Source organism: Bos taurus, chromosome 22 (genome assembly GCF_002263795.3).
Source record: "Bos taurus isolate L1 Dominette 01449 registration number 42190680 breed Hereford chromosome 22, ARS-UCD2.0, whole genome shotgun sequence".
NCBI classification, from domain to species: Eukaryota; Metazoa; Chordata; class Mammalia; order Artiodactyla; family Bovidae; genus Bos; species Bos taurus.
In genome coordinates this window covers 8,937,982-8,956,202 of record NC_037349.1, presented here as the reverse complement: position 1 = coordinate 8,956,202, position 18,221 = coordinate 8,937,982, and the positions used below count along the sequence as shown (strand labels likewise).

The 18,221-nt window shown below is 39.4% G+C and overlaps 1 long non-coding RNA gene across 1 annotated transcript in view; it reads right to left on the bottom strand.

Annotated features, from left to right (window-relative positions):
• The window catches only part of LOC132343463 (uncharacterized), a 163,278-nt gene that overhangs the window by 95,227 nt on the left and 49,830 nt on the right, over window positions 1-18,221 (bottom strand). Inside the window, exons 2-3 of the long non-coding RNA XR_009492308.1 lie at window positions 12,183-12,277; window positions 10,257-10,400 (exon numbers count right to left, since the gene is read on the bottom strand). This is a non-coding gene — a long non-coding RNA (uncharacterized lncRNA). The remainder of the gene's footprint in view (window positions 1-10,256; window positions 10,401-12,182; window positions 12,278-18,221) is intronic.

Sequence of the window (18,221 nt, the reverse complement as noted above, 5' to 3'; positions counted from 1 at the left end):
TAAAAATTTTGATAATTTAAGTTTGATGAGAATGTGGACCAATGGCATCCTTTTCAATACTGAGAATTTGCTTCAAACATTTTTAGAAAATATAATGTCATTATCAACTAAATTTGAACATGACATATAAACTGGCAATGTTTAGTAGAAATGCATTAATACATATAAGAATATATGTGAATAAGAATACCTATAGTATTATTGATTATAATAGCCACAAACCAGTAACCACACAAATACCCACTCATTCCAAATGATAAATCAATGGAACACTTCAGAGCAATAAAAATGCTAAAACCACAAGTACATGTGAAAAGATAAATATACCCAACATTATGGGCCACATAACACAAATTTAAGAGATTACTTCCAAGATCCCTCCACTTTTGTGAATTTAAAAACAGAAAAACTAATATACAGTGATAGAAACCATGGTGCTTATAAACTCTGGGGAAGAGAGAGATGAATGTTTGGGAGGGAATGTGATGAAAGCTTTCCAGTCTCCATATTTTATTCCTTAGACTGGATCAAATGCAGGTCTTTCATATTGCAGGTGGATTCTTTACCATCTGAGCCACCAGGGAAGCCCACGGATACTGGAGTGGGTATCCTACCCTTTCTCCAGGGGATCTTCCCAGCCCAGGAATTAAACCGGGGTCTCCTGCATTGCAGGTGGATTCTTTACTAGCTGAGTTACCAGGGAAGCCCAATATACTGAACTCCATATATATTTTATGCATTTTCCTCTATATATGTCTATACAGAGAAAAATGCAACTTTTAAAATGATGTTTGGCACAGTTTAGAAATTGGAACAAGAAACTGAGTTCCAGATGTAGAAAACAAACTTATGGTTATAGTGGGGGAATGGGTAAGGCCTAAACTGGGAGATTGGGATTGACATATACACACATCGGAGAAGGCAATGTCACCCCCACTCCAGTACTCTTGCCTGGAGAATCCCATGGATGGAGGAGCCTGGTGGGCTGCAGTCCATGGGGTCACTATCGACTTCACTTTCACTTTTCACTTTCATGCATTGGAGAGGGAAATGGCAACCCACTCCGGTGTTCTTGCCTGGAGAGTCCCAGGGATGGGGAAGCCTGGTGGGCTGCCATCTATGGGGTTGCACAGAGTCAGACACGACTGAAGTGACTTAGCAGTAGCAGGATACATAAAATAAACAATTTGATAATGACCTACTGTATAAAACAGGGAACGCTACTCAATATTTTTAAAAGACTACATGGAAAAAGAATCTTAAAGAGAGAGAAAGTGTATATATATATATATATATATGGGAGCTTCCCAGGTGGTGCTAGTGGTAAAGAAACTGCCTGACAATGCAGGAGACTTAAGAGACATGAGTTTGATCCTTGGATCAAGAAGATCCCCTGGAGGAGGGCATGGCAACCCACCCCAGTATTCTTGCCTGGGAAATCCCATGCACAAGAGGAGTCTGGCAGGCTACAGTCCATATAGGGTTGCAAAGAGTCAGACATGACTGAAGCGACTTAGCGTGCGTGTGTATATGTATAACTGACTCACTTTTCTGTAACTAACACACCATTGTAAATCAACTACACTCCAATTTAAAAAAAGAAAAAAGAAATTGGAACAAATGTAAATTCTCTTCAATATATTAGTGGTGAATCAATTTTTGGTGCAGAGCTTATATGGAATAATATCCAGTCATTTAAAATACTGTGATACTACGATAAGGCATTGAGGTGGAACATACGATAAGAAGTAAAGTATTTAGAATGTGATTCCTCACTCTCCCCCCAAAAACATTTAAAATCCTAACCCATTTTCAAATTACTCTTGGATAAATAAAGGTAACTTCTTTTCCCACCTTAAGTAGCCTTGTGCATCCATGCCAAGTCACTTTAGTCATGTCCGACTCTTTGTGACCCCATAGACTGTAGCCCACCACTCTCCTCTGTCCATGGGATTCTCTGGACAAGAATACTGGAGTGGGTTGCCATGCCCTCCTCCAGGGGATCTTCCTGACCCAGGGATCGAACCCATATCTCTCATATCTCCTGCATTGGCAAGCAGGTTCTTTACCACTAGCACCACCTTACTGGTACTCAAACTCAGGAATTCCCCAGGGTGGAATCTGAAGCCTGTAGGCCCTGTACCAGGAGGGCAGGGAGAGATTTAAAGAAGAGGCCACTCCAGGTGAGTAGCTGGTGTTTTTAACAAGCAGAGGCACTTGGGCTTGGGTGGCAGCAAGAGGAGAATGGGATTCAGTTGCTATTCAGTCCAGAGGATCTCTGCAGCAAATGACTCTCAAGGCTCATCCTGGATAAACCGTGAGAACCGGGGTGGGCAGAATGCACATTCCATCCAAGGATGGAGGATGGGGTGAAGACCCTCTGATGACACAAATCCCCTCTCGGTTCAACCAGTGGTCTTGTCCCACCCATGACCTCCTCCAGCAACCTCTTCAGAAATGATGGAGCTAGGTAAGTCAGCTCAGAAGTACTTATTTTTCCTTGTTTTCAGTAAAGTGCCTATATAAGATGAACTAATGGCAATGGCATCCCACTCCAGTACTCTTGCCTGGAAAATCCCATGGACGGAGGAGCCTGGTGAGCTAAGTCCATGGGGTCACTACGAGTCGGACACAATTGAGTGACTTCACTTTCACTTTTCACTTTCCTGCATTGGAGGAGGAAATGGCAACCCACTCCAGTGTTCTTGTCTGGAGAATCCCAGGGACGGGGGAGCCTGGTGGGCTGCCGTCTCTGGGGTCCCACAGAGTCGGACACGACTGAAGCGACTTAGCAGCAGGAGCAGCAGCAATGACCTTTTTAGCTAGGAAAGGTGTCCTTTCCTTATTTCACCTGGGAAAATGGTGTCTGTTACAAAATAACTTTAATATTTTGCAACATGCTCATGATTTAAGATACCGTAAAACCTTCTTTTATTTATCTTATTTGATAACATCAGACAAAACACAGACCTAACAAAGGGAATGATCTATCTTTACTCTGATGGTTAAAATTCTAATATTATAGAAATAATAATATTTCTTGTAATATTATAGAAATAAACCTTTGCTCACAGACTGATTATCAGTACTGACTGCTAAGCCCCTTTTCATTTTAGTGGAGATCATGGAGATTTGGCTTATATACTATTAAGAGGAGAAAGCAAGTTGAAGAAAAAAATAATGATCATGAAGAAAGTGAAAGTGAAGTCACCCAGTCGTGTCCGACCCTTTGCGACCCCATAGACTGTAGCCTACCAAGCTCTTCCATCCATGGGATTTTCCAGACAAGAATACTGGAGTGAGCTGAAGTTTCCTTCCCCAGGGGATCTTCCCAACCCAGGGATCAAACCTGGGTCTCCCACATTGCAGACAGGTGCTTTACTGTCTGAGCCCCCAGGGAAGCCCAATAATAATCATATACACATAAAATAAAATTATTTAGATTTACACATACACTTTCATGTATGTGAGTACAAATATGCAGTACAATCCCTGCAGGTCCTGGTTTAGGCCAGTGGGCAGTACCACTTAGACTTTAGAAGGAGGATGAAGAAGCAATGAAGTAATATTTATTCCCATGGCTCCCTTCCTGCTGCTCTGTGAATTGATATTAGCAGGGTTCCTCCCATCAAAGGCTATAGATACAGCTCCCTTTTTCTTTCCGTAACAGCACCTCCCCTTTAAGCCTACCCAGTGACAGAGAACCTGTTAGAATAAAAAAGCTGATCTTGAGTCCCACAGGAATTTAGAAAGATGTTACATTCTTGGAGCAACAGATAGAAACTTCCCACATCAGTTCCCCACTGTTGTATGTTCACAGGTATGATGATGGTGTTGAAGGAGAGAAACAAGTCGGCCACTGTATGTTTTCTATAGAATGTACAATATAAAGAAACAAGAGTTTAAATAGAGGCTGAAGGTGATTTCTGTGTTGACCTAACAGAATCACCCAGTGCACATGAATAAATTCTGTGGGGTCATTTTTGGGAGATGGTGGAAGAGAGGAAAGGAGAAGATTAGAGTGTGCATATTTGTAGGTAGCCATTGACCAGTGGTTCCCAAGAGACAGGGTCAGGCCTTCAGTCTTTCCAAAGAGCAGGGAGGCAGAGAGCATGGATCATTAAGGGAAGCCTTGCCTATAACTTTGAGCTCCAACATTTGCTTTTCTCAGAGCCATAGAATCAGAACTAATGGACCAGCAAAGGGCATGATGAAAAGAAAAGCACAAGGATTGGTGGGACATGGGAGTGAAATCTGCATTTGCTTTCCTTTTCCCGTGAAAGCTCTGTCTCATACAAAGAATGTATCTTAAAGTCAGACCTCTTTTACATCTTAGAAAGAACCCGTGGTACATATCTTGCTTCTTGTTTAAATTTTCTGCTTATTATTGGCTTCCATGACTGTTGCCCTGGGCCGTTTTTTGCTGGATTCTCAGAGACCTGGGCGGGGTGAAGCAGGCCCAGAGCTCCCAAGGGAATTTGCCAGAGCATCTTGGTTCCCCAGCAGCTGTAGGTGGGGTGAGCAGTAGCTGAGGCTGTTATGCATCACTAACCATTTTTATTCGTATTTAGAATGGTTTCAATGTTAAGTTTTTCTAAATATTGCCTCCTTGCCCCATTCTGCTCAGTGAGAATGGATCAAATCGCCTGTGAGGCTGCAACACTCAGGGGGCGGCTGGCTGCCAATCACTGAGCACTGAGATCTGGACGTTTCTTTGTGGGACTGCCAAGATCTGTCTTGGGAGGCAGAGAGAAGAGAACCAGGAAGCCAGACTCTAATCCTTTCTCTAGAGAATCCTATCATGCTTTCCTCTTCCATTATTCAGGCAGAAACAGATTTTCAAAAAGCAACTAAATAATTTTTTTTCATGACTTTAAAGTATAACATGTTGATTGTAGAAAATTGAGAAAATAAAGGGTTTACATAAGAAAATAAATATAGCCCATAAACTTAACTCATGGATTCACTGTTTATGTATTATTAACCTATTTCTTTTCAGTCTTTATCTCTTTATATATATATATATATATATATATATATATATATCCATATATGTGGATATATATATATATTTACATTTTAAACTGCTACTATTTCTCTGAGATATAACTTAAGACTATTTAAAGAACCGTCTTTCTTTCGTCTCCATTTCTGTCTTATATGTACATGTGTGTGCTCCTGACTTATTCATGATTTTGCTATTTTATCCTTGTGAATTTTCAGCTGCTGCTGATACAGTTGCTTCTCTACCATCCTTTTATAGCTGCTCCAGACCTTGATATTATTTATTTACTTAAGTTCAAAAATCTTTCTAAAACTCCTTAGAGAAGACTACATACTCTGAAAATAAAATCAATCCCACTTTAAGAACACGCCACCCTGACCTTCCTATTTGGTCTCAGTTCTGGCAGAAATCATTCTCCATTGAGCCCACATGAATCTTGCAGTTATCAATCCTCTCAGCTCTGGTGGATCTCTGGTCTGTGTGCAGGAACTTGGGGCTGACCATGACACAATCCCTTTGCAGCACTCATGCACATCCTGACCAACCTTCTTAGCATTGTCCTCCCCTGTTTCATGATACAAATGATACTATCATTCACCTTATTACCAAACTACAAATTCTGAGACATCTAAGACTCCTCTCTTACCTTGATTCCCAACATGCAGTCCCAAATTATCAAATTCTAACTCCTGAATCACTCTGAATTAATCCCTTCATCTCCTCTTCCTTCGATACCACTCTGGTTTAGACTTTGCGCATCTCTCCTAAATTACAACAAAAGCCTCCTTCTTACATGGCTTCCCTCTAGCCCAGCCTTCCTCTCATGTAAGCTCCATACGGCTTCCTTCAAAACACATCTTGGCTCCAAGCTCATTGTCTCTGAATCTAACTCCATCACTTTGTCTTTCTTTCAACCTCCACCCCTGAGGTGCCTGAGAAGCAGACTAGAGTCCTTACAATGTGGTTTCCAGACAATGAGTATAGGCATCAACCTAGGAACTGGTAAGAGATGAACACTGCCAGATCCTAACCAAGACCTCTGCGGTGGGACCTAGAAATTCATGTTTTAACACACATCATTTATTAGTTTTTTACTCAAAACCTCCAGAGGCTAATTTATTAATATAGTTCATAGAACAGATCATAATTGCTGTATTTTTTTTTTTTTTTTACTCATGGCCTCCTGGAAACTAACTCCAAACTTTTTTTCTTCCAAAATGTTTTTTGTCAATTTCTGTCTTAATTAAATGAGCCAATCTCTGCTCTCTGGAGTATCCCCAGTCTCATCTTTTTTTCCCTCTATTGTGTTTGATTTATTAAGGTTTAATTTATGTACAATAAAATGTACCATCTGAGATGTGAAACTCAAAGACATTTTATCTGTGCGTACACCTATGTAGCTCTCACCCAGTTCAAGATGTAGAGCATTTCCATTATCCCAATATGTTCTTTAATTCCCATTTCCAATTAATCCCCTCCACAACCCAAGAGTGAATCACTTTGCTAACTTTTGTCCCCATAGATTAGTTTGCCTCATTCTGAATTTCATGCAGATGGAATCATACAGTTCATACCCTTTGTGGATAGCTTCCTTTACTCATCAAATGCATTCAAGATTCATGAATATTGTTGCTTGTGTCAGTAGCTTATATATCTATTTTTTAAATCACTGAATAATGGTAGTATATTTGCCATTGGGCAAATATACCACCATTTGTTTAGCCATTGTCCTGTTGATGGACTCTTGGTTGTTATTGTTATTTTTCTTTTAAAGCTTCATTAATTCTTGCAAACAAGCCATCCCATCTGTTTTATTCTTTCCTTTCCCTCAGCCCCTTGCATATTTATCATTCTCAAGACCTCACTCAAACCTGGACATCTTTCCTGACCAAAAGAAACCCCATGGCTACCTTCCTCCTTTCATCCGTTACTGCCAATAATAATGGTGACTTCTGCTGTCGAGAACTATTATATACTGGAGTCATGTTCTGTGTTAAGTTATTGTTTCCTGAGGCAGAGCTCCCCAAACTAGACAGAAAACTTGAGCAAGGCAAAGGCAGTGTCCTATTTCCTTGCAAGCATTATAGCCTCTAGCTTTACACCATAGGCAATATTTGTTAAACACATAAAATTTTAACTTCACATAACCTTCATAATAGCTCAACAGCATATTAATATTAATGAATTTCATCAATAGCAATATAATTAATTAGGGACCTCCTGTAAGCCCAATGCTCATACCTGAATTCCATTGCCAGATTCACCTCCAAATAGCTAGGTTTACTGGGCATGTTACTCAAGTTATACAGTTCCTCAAAGTCTCAGCCATAGTGCCTATAAAATGAGCCTATTAGTCCTTATTGATAGGTAGTTTATTTAAGGCACAGTGCTTTCCATAGTGCCAGGAACCCAGAAAACACTTAGTAAATAGCAGTCCTTATTATCTCTCTTAGTTTTCACTAATATCATTCAATTTTTAATCAACAAGGACCTACTGTATAGCATAGAGAATGATGCTCAATATTCTATAATAACCTAAATGGTGAAGAAGAAGTGGTACATATATACAATGGAATCGTACTCAGCCATTAAAAAGAATGAAATAATGCCATTCTCAAACACATGGATGGACCCACAGATTGTCATATTGAGTAAAGTAAGTCACAGAAAAATAAATACCGTATATCACTTATATATGGAATCTAGAAAGAAACGATAAAAGTGAACTTATTTACAAGACAGAAAAAGACTCACAGACTTAGAGAATGAACTTATGTAATAACCTAAATGGGAAAAGCATGTGAAAAAGAATAGATACATGTATATGTATTACTGAATCACTTTGCTGTACGCCTGAAACTTACATGACATTGTAAATCAACTATGGTTCAATTCAAGATAAATTTTTTTTAATCATTCAATTTTATTTGACTCCACAGGTTTGACAACATTTCCAGCATCACTCTCCATCCCTTTATAACTGTAGTATCACATGATAGCCAGTCCTTAATTGGCTTGTTTTCTTTCTTTTCTCATTAAAATAGATGCTCCATAAGGACAAAGACTTCACCTTTTTCATTAATCATTGTATCTCCATCCCTAGAAGATTGCCTGGAACACAATGGATTCCCAATAAAGCAACAATGAATGAGTATGTAAATGAATCAATATCATATCCATCATTTTATGGGCGTGAGACTGAGGCTGAAGCTTTAACTTAGTAAGTCCTGTGGCTCTGAGGTGGACTCTCTATTCAGCTGATCAGCAAGTCATATCTCTGCTGAATTTGGCCAGTAGTGGAACCAAACAGTCTGTCTGGTGACCGGTAGTTCTGAGTTTTAGAAAGTTCTCCCTTATCCTGTGCTGACAGCTCTCTCCCTCTGCAAAATTACAGTGTCTCCAAGTTGAAAGGGACTTCAGGTAAAGATCCCAGTGCCTGAGCACCCAGCAGTTCCTGTTTGCCTGAAACGTCATGCTGGAGGCAGCATTTAATTCAGATGAGAAGTGACACCCACATCCTGATGCCTCAGCTGCCAGCAAAGGGCCAGTGACAACTTCCATTACACAGAAGGGTGAGCCAGGTGTCCTAGAAAAACTCCAGCTCTTCAAATCCCGTCTCCCTAATTAGATTCTCTCTGCAGAGTTAGCCAGATCCCTTCCTCTGTGTCAGGTCCTAAATTCTACTTTAAAATTGTGCTGCTTCAGTGCTGCAGTGTTGGAAAGAAAGAGCTTGCAGTGGGGACTGGAGGAATAGCACTGACAGGAAGCACCAGGAAAGCACTTGGGAGAGGGAAAAAGGAATACTGAAATGCACCCACTCCCATATTTAACAGAAGATGTGTTGTTTTAAGACACTAATTTGTGGGAAGTGTTCAACCTTACCAAGTTCATAATTTTGAGATTTGGGAGAAAAATAATTCTTATCACATTTTTTTTTTTTTTTTTTGCCTCATGGCATAATGGTTTTTTAAAAAAAATTATTAGAGTATAGTTGCTTTACAATGTTGTGTTAGTTTCTGCTGTCCAGCAAAGTAAATCAGTTATACATATACGTATATTCCCTCTTTTTTAGATTCCCCTCCCATTTAGGTCACCACAGAGCATTCAGCAGACTTCCCTGTGCTATAAAGTAGGTTCTCACTGGTTATCTATTCTATTATTATTATTTTTTAGTTACCTACTTTATATAGTATCAATAGTGTATATATGTCAATCCCAATCTTCCAATTCATCTGCCTCACCCCTAGCGCCCCAGTAACCATAAGTTTGTTCTCTACATCTGTGTCTCTATTTCTGCTTTGAAAAAATTCATCTGTACCATTATTCTGGATTCCGCATAGAAGCAATATTATATGATAATTGTGTTTCTCTTTCTAACTTACTTCACTCCATATGACAATCTCTAGGTCCATCCATGTCTCTGAAAATGGGACTATTTTATTCCTTTCTGTGGCTGAGTAATGTTCCATTGTATATATGTGACACATCTTCTGTATCCATTCTTCTGTTGATGGACATTTAGGTTACTTCCATCCTTGGCTATTGCAGTACGTAGTGCTGCAATGACTTCAGACTATACTGCAAAGCCACAGTAAACAAAACAGTATGATACTAGCCCCCAAAACAGAAATATAGATCAACAGAGCAGGACAGAAAAGAGAGATAAAACCAAGTACCTATGGTCACCTAATCTATGACAAAGGAGTCAAGAATATACAATGAAGAAAAGACAGTCTCTTCAACAAGTGCTCCTGGGAAAACTGGATAGCTACAAGTAAAAGAATGAAATTAGAACCCTCCTAACACCATACACAAAAATAAACTCAAAATGGATTAAATACCTACATGTAAGGGCAGATACTATAAATCTTTTAGAGGAAAACAGGCAGAACACTTTCTGACATAAATTGCAGCAAGACATTTTTTGACCCACCTCCTAGAGTAGTGAAAATAAAAACAAAAATAAATGGGACCTAATTAAACTTAAAAGCTTCTACACAGCAAAGGAAAGCAAAAACAAAATGAAAAGACAACCCTCAGAATGGGACAAGAGATTGATCTCCTTCACTTCTTGGGTTCTGGAGGATGCTCAGATGTTTGACTTTAGAAAAGCTTTAAATGAAGCTGTTATTTTAATTCTAGTCATCTAGGCTTTTTTTTTTCTCATGCTGGTTCTGAGAACTATGTGCCAGCCGTTGGAAAGATGTGTTCCCAGGTACATGAGGCGTGCATCACAGAAAGAGCTACATACCTGCAGATAAGAAGGAACGGCAGCAAAGACCTTTGAGATAGTTACAAAGAAAAGCTGGGCTTCTTCTGGCCTTTTTCACAGATGTTACAACACTGACATCCAAATTGTATATTTCTGTGTTTACCTGCATGTGGGTTGGAGCAGCTACAAATCAAAAACAATTTAGGAAAAAAATAAATCAATAGTCGTTACGAGTTCAGAGTAGAAATAATACTTCCATGCTGAACAATTTGTGTTACATGAAGACAAATGTAATACACTCATGTCACTATAATTTGCATCTAGAAGTCAAGACATATGATGTGGCAATGAGACATAATTTTTGAAATTGAGGAAAAAAATCTCAGAAAACCTGGGCCATATATGAATGCCTTCTGTATGCAGAAATCCTCAGCAAACACAAAAAGCTCCTATATTTCCAATCAGTCACTTCCAGTGAGCGAAGGTTTTGTTTTTGTTTTTGTTTTTGCTTTTGTTTTAGCCATGTATAAGTTCTCAGGAGGGGGAGATTCAGACATAAAAGGAATATGTAGTAAATTACAGAAGTGATGCTGATGCAGGCAACCATAGGACATGGTCTAGTGATGAATGTGTTGTGAACCACCACAGAGAAATTAGACCAGAACTTCCCAAGGGGAGAGATTATATGTTACTGTTAAGTGGTGACTGCTGACTCATAATATAAACCTATAAAAATCATTTTAATGTAATTAATTTAAGGAATGAAAAAGGAAGGTGCCCAGAGGGATATGAGAGTTACACGAATGAAGGAGGCTTTTCCATGCACTTAGGTGTGAGGGGATCTAGTGTGGTGTTTGCATGCCAAGGATGGGAGTGGGTATCAGAGGAACAGGGCATATACACAACAAGGCAGGCCTCCATGGAGAGAGTTTGAGTTGCTGGGCTGAGGACTCAAGCCCAGATGTAGGAGGTGCTGCAGGAGGCACTGAGGGCTTCTGATCAGCAGAGCATAGGAAAAGCTTGTGTTGGGAAGGTCCCCAAATCGCATTTATAGAGACCAGTTTCTGATTCCTCTGCCTGTTTCTGCCAAGTGAGGAAAAGACCTCTTTCTTGGAAGAGGTGACATTTGATCTGATACTGTGGTGAGCAGAGAAGATAAACATGAGATCAAGGAGAACGGAGACAAGTAAGGCAAGAAATACCTAGTCTGCATTCTCTTCAGTAAACTTTCAGTCAAGCCCGGGTTAATCCTCCAACATTGGAGCTGTGGCTATAAACACACTAAAATGGAAATAACTGCTTATGAGACAAAAGCAGCCTCTGGGGCTCCAGCCCTCAGCCCACTCAAATGCCTTGGATCCAAGCAAGAATCTGTCATCCTTTCCCCAAAGTTCTTTGGTGGGAGATAAAAGAATGTTTTAAAATACCAATGACTCCTATGACAAAATTCAGATATAGGTTCAAATTAAAGCATCACTTTAATTCCACATACAGCAGGTGTGAATCACTGGGGCCCTGTGTTGCTCCCTTCTGACAAGGACCATTTCTATATTTCCATTTTAGGAAGATAAAGCTCTTCGAACTTTAAGAAAGGTTTAAAAGTGTTCCTTAAGAACAATCCAGGGTCTTCCCTTTTCGGCTGTATCAGTATCAAATGTCAAGTTCATCTCCTGGTGCTTATGCCTAGCAAGTCATTAGCGAGAAGATATCACACCTACTCACACCGTAATAATAGATTATTGGTTTTTACTGATGCACAGTCACCTCAGCATATGAGCTTCCATCTTTATTCAAGGGCAAAAGTTAAGCATGCATTCATATTTGAAATTAAAACACTTTTTAATGTAAGAAGTGTATTGTGTGAAGGAAATATATCTTCGTCATGGTCAACAGGAAGCGAAATCTATGTGCAAGGTGCACATGAGGAGAGAACGTATGTGTTGAAATCCTTTCTCCATTTCCTACCTTGCGGGTGGCATTAGCCAAGTCCTGGGGATGTTTCTGAGTCTCTGAAGTCTCACATAAGGACAGGCAGCATCAGTCTCCCGTGATTCACATCACTGTGGAACGGATTAAGGAGAAAATTCATGAAAAGCTCTTTCACAGTCACCTAGTAGATTTTCAAGAAAAGTGGGATACATCTGATCCATTATACCCACTAACTAGACCTGGAATGTGAAGTCAAATGGGCCTTAGAAAGCATCACTACAAACAGAGCTAGTAGAGGTGATGGAATTCCAGTTGAGCTATTTCAAATCCTGAAAGATGATGCTGTGAAAGTGCTGCACTCAATATGCCAGCAGATTTGGAAAGCTCAGCAGTGGCCACAGGACGGGAAAAGGTCAGTTTTCATTCCAAACCCAAAGAAAAGCAATGCCAAAGAATGCTCAAACTACCGCACAATTGCACTCATCTCACATGCTAGTAAAGTAATGCTCAAAATTCTCCAAGCCAGGCTTCAGCAATACATGAACCATGAACTTCCAGATGTTCAAGCTGGTTTTAGAAAAGGCAGAGGAATCAGAGATCAAATTGCCAACATCCACTGGATCATTGAAAAAGCAAGAGAGTTCCAGAAAAATATCTATTTCTGCTTTATTGACTATGCCAAAGCCTTTGACTGTGTGGATCACAAGAAACTGGAAAATTCTGAAAGAGATGGGAGTACCAGACCACCTGATCTGCCTCTTGAGAAATCTATATGTAGGTCAGGAAGCAATAGTTAGCACTGGACATGGAACAACAGACTGGTTCCAAATAGGAAAAGGAGTACATCAAGGGTGTATATTGTCACCCTGCTTGTTTAACTTATATGCAGAGTACATCATGAGAAAAGCTGGGCTGGAAGAAGCACAAGCTGGAATCAAGATTGCCGGGAGAAATCTCAATAACCTCAGATATGCAGATGACACCACCCTTATGGCAGAAAATGAAGAGGAACTAAAAAGCCTCCTGATGAAAGTGAAAGAGGAGAGTGAAAAAGTTGGCTTAAAGCTCAACCTCAGAAAACAAAGATCATGGCATCTGGTCCCATCACTTCATGGCAAATAGATGGGGAAACAGTGGAAACAGTGTCAAACTTTATTTTTCTGGGCTCCAAAATCACTGCAGATTGTGACTGCAGCCATGAAATTAAAAGACGCTTACTCCTTGGGAGAAAAGTTATGACCAACCTAGATAGCATATTCAAAAGCAGAGACATTACTTTGCCAACAAAGGTCCGTCTAGTCAAGGCTGTGGTTTTTTCAGTGGTCATGTATGGATGTGAGAGTTGGACTGTGAAGAAAGCTGAGCGCCGAAGAATTGATGCTTTTGAACTACGGTGTTGGAGAAGACTCTTGAGAGTCCCTGGGACTGCAAGGAGATCCAACCAGTCCATCCTAAAGGAGATCAGCCCTGGGATTTCTTTGGAAGGAATGATGCTAAAGCTGAAACTCCAGTACTTTGGCCACCTCATGTGAAGAGTTGACTCATTGGAAAAGATTCTGATGCTGGGAGGGATTGGGGGCAGGAGGAGAAGGGGACGACAGAGGATGAGATGACTGGATGGCATCACTGACTCGATGGATGTGAGTCTGGGTGGACTCCGGGAGTTGGTGATGGACAGGGAGGCCTGGTGTTTTGTGATTCATGGGGTCGCAAAGTCGGACACGACTGAGCGACTGCACTGACTGAACTGAGACTATTTAAACTATGCATAAAACAGAAAAGGTAAAATGCCTGTGATCACACAATTTATGTGATCCATGTGGGCACATTTTCTAATTAAAACATGTCATGGTCAAGTTTGGAAAATTCAAATAATGTAGAAAAATACAAGTAGTGAAACAATCTGTCCTTCTCTACATTCCACATCCCAGTGTTTAAAGTCACCATGATAACAGGCTCATGTGGTTCTTCCAAGACAATTTTTTTTGCATGCACCAATGTACATTTGTTTATGAATATACAGATACTTGTTCATATGTGCAACAGATAATAGTGTACATCTTTATTGGACTCAACAATACATTTTAAAGATTTTTTTTCCATAAAGCATATATACATATATACTTCCTGGGTGGTGCTAGCAGTAATGAACTTGCCTGCCAGTGCAGGAGAAATAAGAGGCATGGGTTCAATCTCTGGGTGGGGAAGGTACCCTGAAGGAGGGCATAGCAACCCACCCCAGTATTTTTGCCTAGAGAATCCCATGGACAAAGGAGCCTGGCGGGATTCACTCCATAGGGTTACACAAAGTTGGACACAACTGAAGCAACTTAGCTTAGTGTATATGTATGTATATATATATATACTCTTGCTATATTTTCAGGGCTATAAAATAATTTATTTAACATTTATTTAGATTTTAAAATACATTTATTTGACAATTTCTTCTTTTCTGTTATTTGTTATATCAAACAAAGCTATGGTGAACATTCTAGTTCCAGTAACATGGCCAGCTCTTCCAGGAACAAATAAAGAAACTTGAATTGCTGAATCTAAGCACTAAGCTTTTTAATTGCTTCTGAAGAGAAATAATTCCTCATCTTTTCAGTAACAATATTATAAAATTCAAAAGTTTTTCCAGTTGAATAAATGAAAAAGTTTATCTCATTTACTTTTGTATCAATGTATTTAATTAGGAGTATTTTTAGTATATTTTAATTTTTTTAAATTTATTTAGTTGAAAAGCATTTAAGATACTTTCCCATTTATTAATTGTACCAGATTTGTATAGTACTTTTAGAGAGTCTTAGTAAAATACATGTTGCAGAATTTATTCTCTAGTTTCTCATTTATATTTTGATTTTGTGATGCTCTTAACATGCAGAGTTCAAAGATTTTATGTGGTTACTTTTGTTATTATTTGAATTTAAACCTATGAATTCTGGGTCTTATATAGAATACTTAGTCTACTTCAAGGTAATATATCAATTCAGTCATCCTTAATTTTAGCATTTTTGTGGTCTATTTTTCAGGTTAAAATGTGTCAAACTGAAAATAATTTTGGTAGAAAGTTAGAAATTCAACTTTAAAATATACTACCACAAACAATTAGAAAATCCGGGAGCACTTTTAAGTAATAAAATTTATAAATAATGACAAGCCTTCAGCAAGTACAATGGTTTTCTATTTACTTAATTATTAAGTGTGTGTTTAACAGAATTACAATTTTTGCTTCATATAAATTATTTTTGTTAAATATATAAAAAAGCATTGTTTATATGTGTGCATGAGTGCTCAGTAGCTCATCATGTCTGACTCTTTGTGACCCCATGGACTGCAGCCTGACAGGCACCACTGCCAATGGAATTTTCCAGGCAAAAGTACTGGAGTGGGTTGTCATTTCTTCCTCCAGGGGATCTTTCTGGACCAGGGATCAAACCTGCATCTCCTGCATTGGCTGGCAGATTCTTTACCGCTGTGCTACCTGGGAAGTCCCATTGTTTATATAAGTGACTGCTAAGTGCATAATTTGTATTTATTTTATCTTTGCTACATTGCTCACACAGACACTGTCTGAAAAAATGCTTTTTTTAGCATTTAAGTAGACAATACTATGTTCTTTTCTTGTATGACACATTCATATGGTGAATTATATTTATTACTGCCTTCACCAATCAGAGTACAGTTGTAGATAATGGAAACCAATGTCGTGATTTCAAGCAAAAATATTCAAAACCCAGGAGACCAGGTCTGAGTTGGTCTGCCTGATCCTCTCAGAGTAATTATGCAGAACTGACCCTCAAAAGCAGCTGCTGCCTTAGCCATTCCAGGCAGCAAGAGAAATTGAAAACCTCTGAGCCTGCAGCTGGCTTCAGAATCACATTACCTTAGCAGCGACCCTGTAATCAGAATGCTGCCTCCACTCCTGGTGACTTGAGAGAATCACCATTGAAGCTGAGATATAGATCAAAGGTGGCTCTAGCATTAAAGAATCTGCCAGAGATGCAGGAGATATGGGTTCGATTCCTGGGTCAGGAAGATCCCCTGGAGGTGGAACTGGCAACCCACTCACAGGAAATATCTAGTATGCAAACAGACAAGTGAAGCGCAGGAAAGGCAGAGGCTCTTTCCTTCTCAATGATAAGGACTATATCTCATCATTTTCATTTCCCAGGCTTTTAGAATTGCCATGGTGGGCACTCACTCACACTTTCTGTATGTGTGATGTAGTATTAATCATATCCTTAAAATTATCTTGGACAATTTGGCATCTTTTATCTCCAAACTGCCATTCACAACTCACACTACTCCATATTCTACAACCCTTCTACAATGCCATTGTATCAAACATTTGATTTACCAGCCATGCTGTGAATGGGGTAGGGTTAGTTTTGTCTTAATTTGTGAGCTTTTATCCAAGAAGTTCAATTTTAAAAGGTCAGAGTGATTCCCTGCAAGCAGTCAAGATGGGCAAAGTCTGAAGATGGGCAGAAATCCGAAGATTCCTGGAGAGGATTCCAAAGTGCTGGTTTTGGCCACGCTCTTCCCTTCCTCTCAAATATCCTGCATCCTAGTCTCTGTCTTTCCTGTCTCAGCTCAGTGCCCCTGCCTGTGCACAATCTCTTGTGATTTTTGACACCCAAGGAACAGAATCTATAGCTTCTGAAGCTCCACAATGTCAGCTGTGTGCCTCTTGTGTCCTGTTGTTGCCTCAACCATGACTATAAGTTTGTGCATCTCTCTGATAGTTGATGGTGCTAGTGGTAAAGAACTAGCTCAGGTGGCACTAGGGGTAAAGTACCCACCTGCCAGTGCAGGAGATGTTAAGAGACTTGGGTTTGATCCCTGGGTCCAGAAGATCCCCTGGAGGAGGGCATGGCAACCCTCTCCAGTGCTCTTGCCTGGAGAATCCCAGGGACAGAGGAGCCTGGCAGGCTCCATGGGGTTGCAAAGTGTCAGAAATGACTGAAGCAACCTGGCACACATGCACTGATAGTTAATAAATTCCTCATAGGCAGTATGTATCCCTCCACAAAAATTCTGACTTTACATCTTGCATACAAAAGACAATAAATGATGAAATTCAGACAGTAAGTGATGAAATTAATGGAACAGAACTTTTCCACAACAGACTCTTACAGGTATGGCACCCTCTATCCACCAATTTTATTTCACTAAAATTTGATAGTAAATATAAAAGCATCCTCCCAAGAGCTATAATTTTCAGTTAAAGAAGATTATACTACATGAATTTTAATCATTAGTAACTTTTCTAGTTTGCAACATTAATTGGATTATTGATGGTAATTGTAACTAAAATGGCATCAAATTCTGTACATTTAGTTATATCACACTTGTTATTTCCAGTGTGAATGCAAAACTAAGCGTCAGAAACACATTTTTGAGAGAGTTCAGTGATTTCTCTGCCCAGTAACACATCACAGGTTTGGAAATATGGATGGTATTATGTTCCTCTTTCCCAGAAATGTGTTTTGAACTTGTTTCACAGAATTTGATAGAATGTCAAAATGGTCAAGGGATTAACACATGTTTAGCAGCTGTGACCCAATCTATTTCACTGCTTCCCTCTTATTGTTTTTTTTTTTTTTAGTGGACCAAAAGATGTTTTTGAGATGGTGAGAAAAAAATTGCTCTGTTCAGAGCTTCTTCCTGACCTACACTGCAGCATACTGTCTGAACCATTTGAGGATGATTTTTGTAAGCCAGTCACCTAATAGAAAATATCCACTGGTTGACTTTTATAGCATAGTACAAAACACTTTCCTTCTTTTTAATTTTCAGCCAGTGTAAATTACTGCAAATAATTTACAATCAGAAAGATTAATGTACTTATATTTAAAAGTTTGTCAAGAAAGCCTGCCCCGGACCGTGTAGCAGACACAGTGGTCATCACCAATGCCTTCCTGCAGCCAGATCTTTCCATCATCTGGTGATATTATTACAAACACCCACCTGCCACAACAGGATGGTCAGCATCAAAGAACACACATGCTTGGAACACACAATTCGGGTATTTTTTTTCTTATTTTCCCTTATCTTTTTAACTGCCTTTCT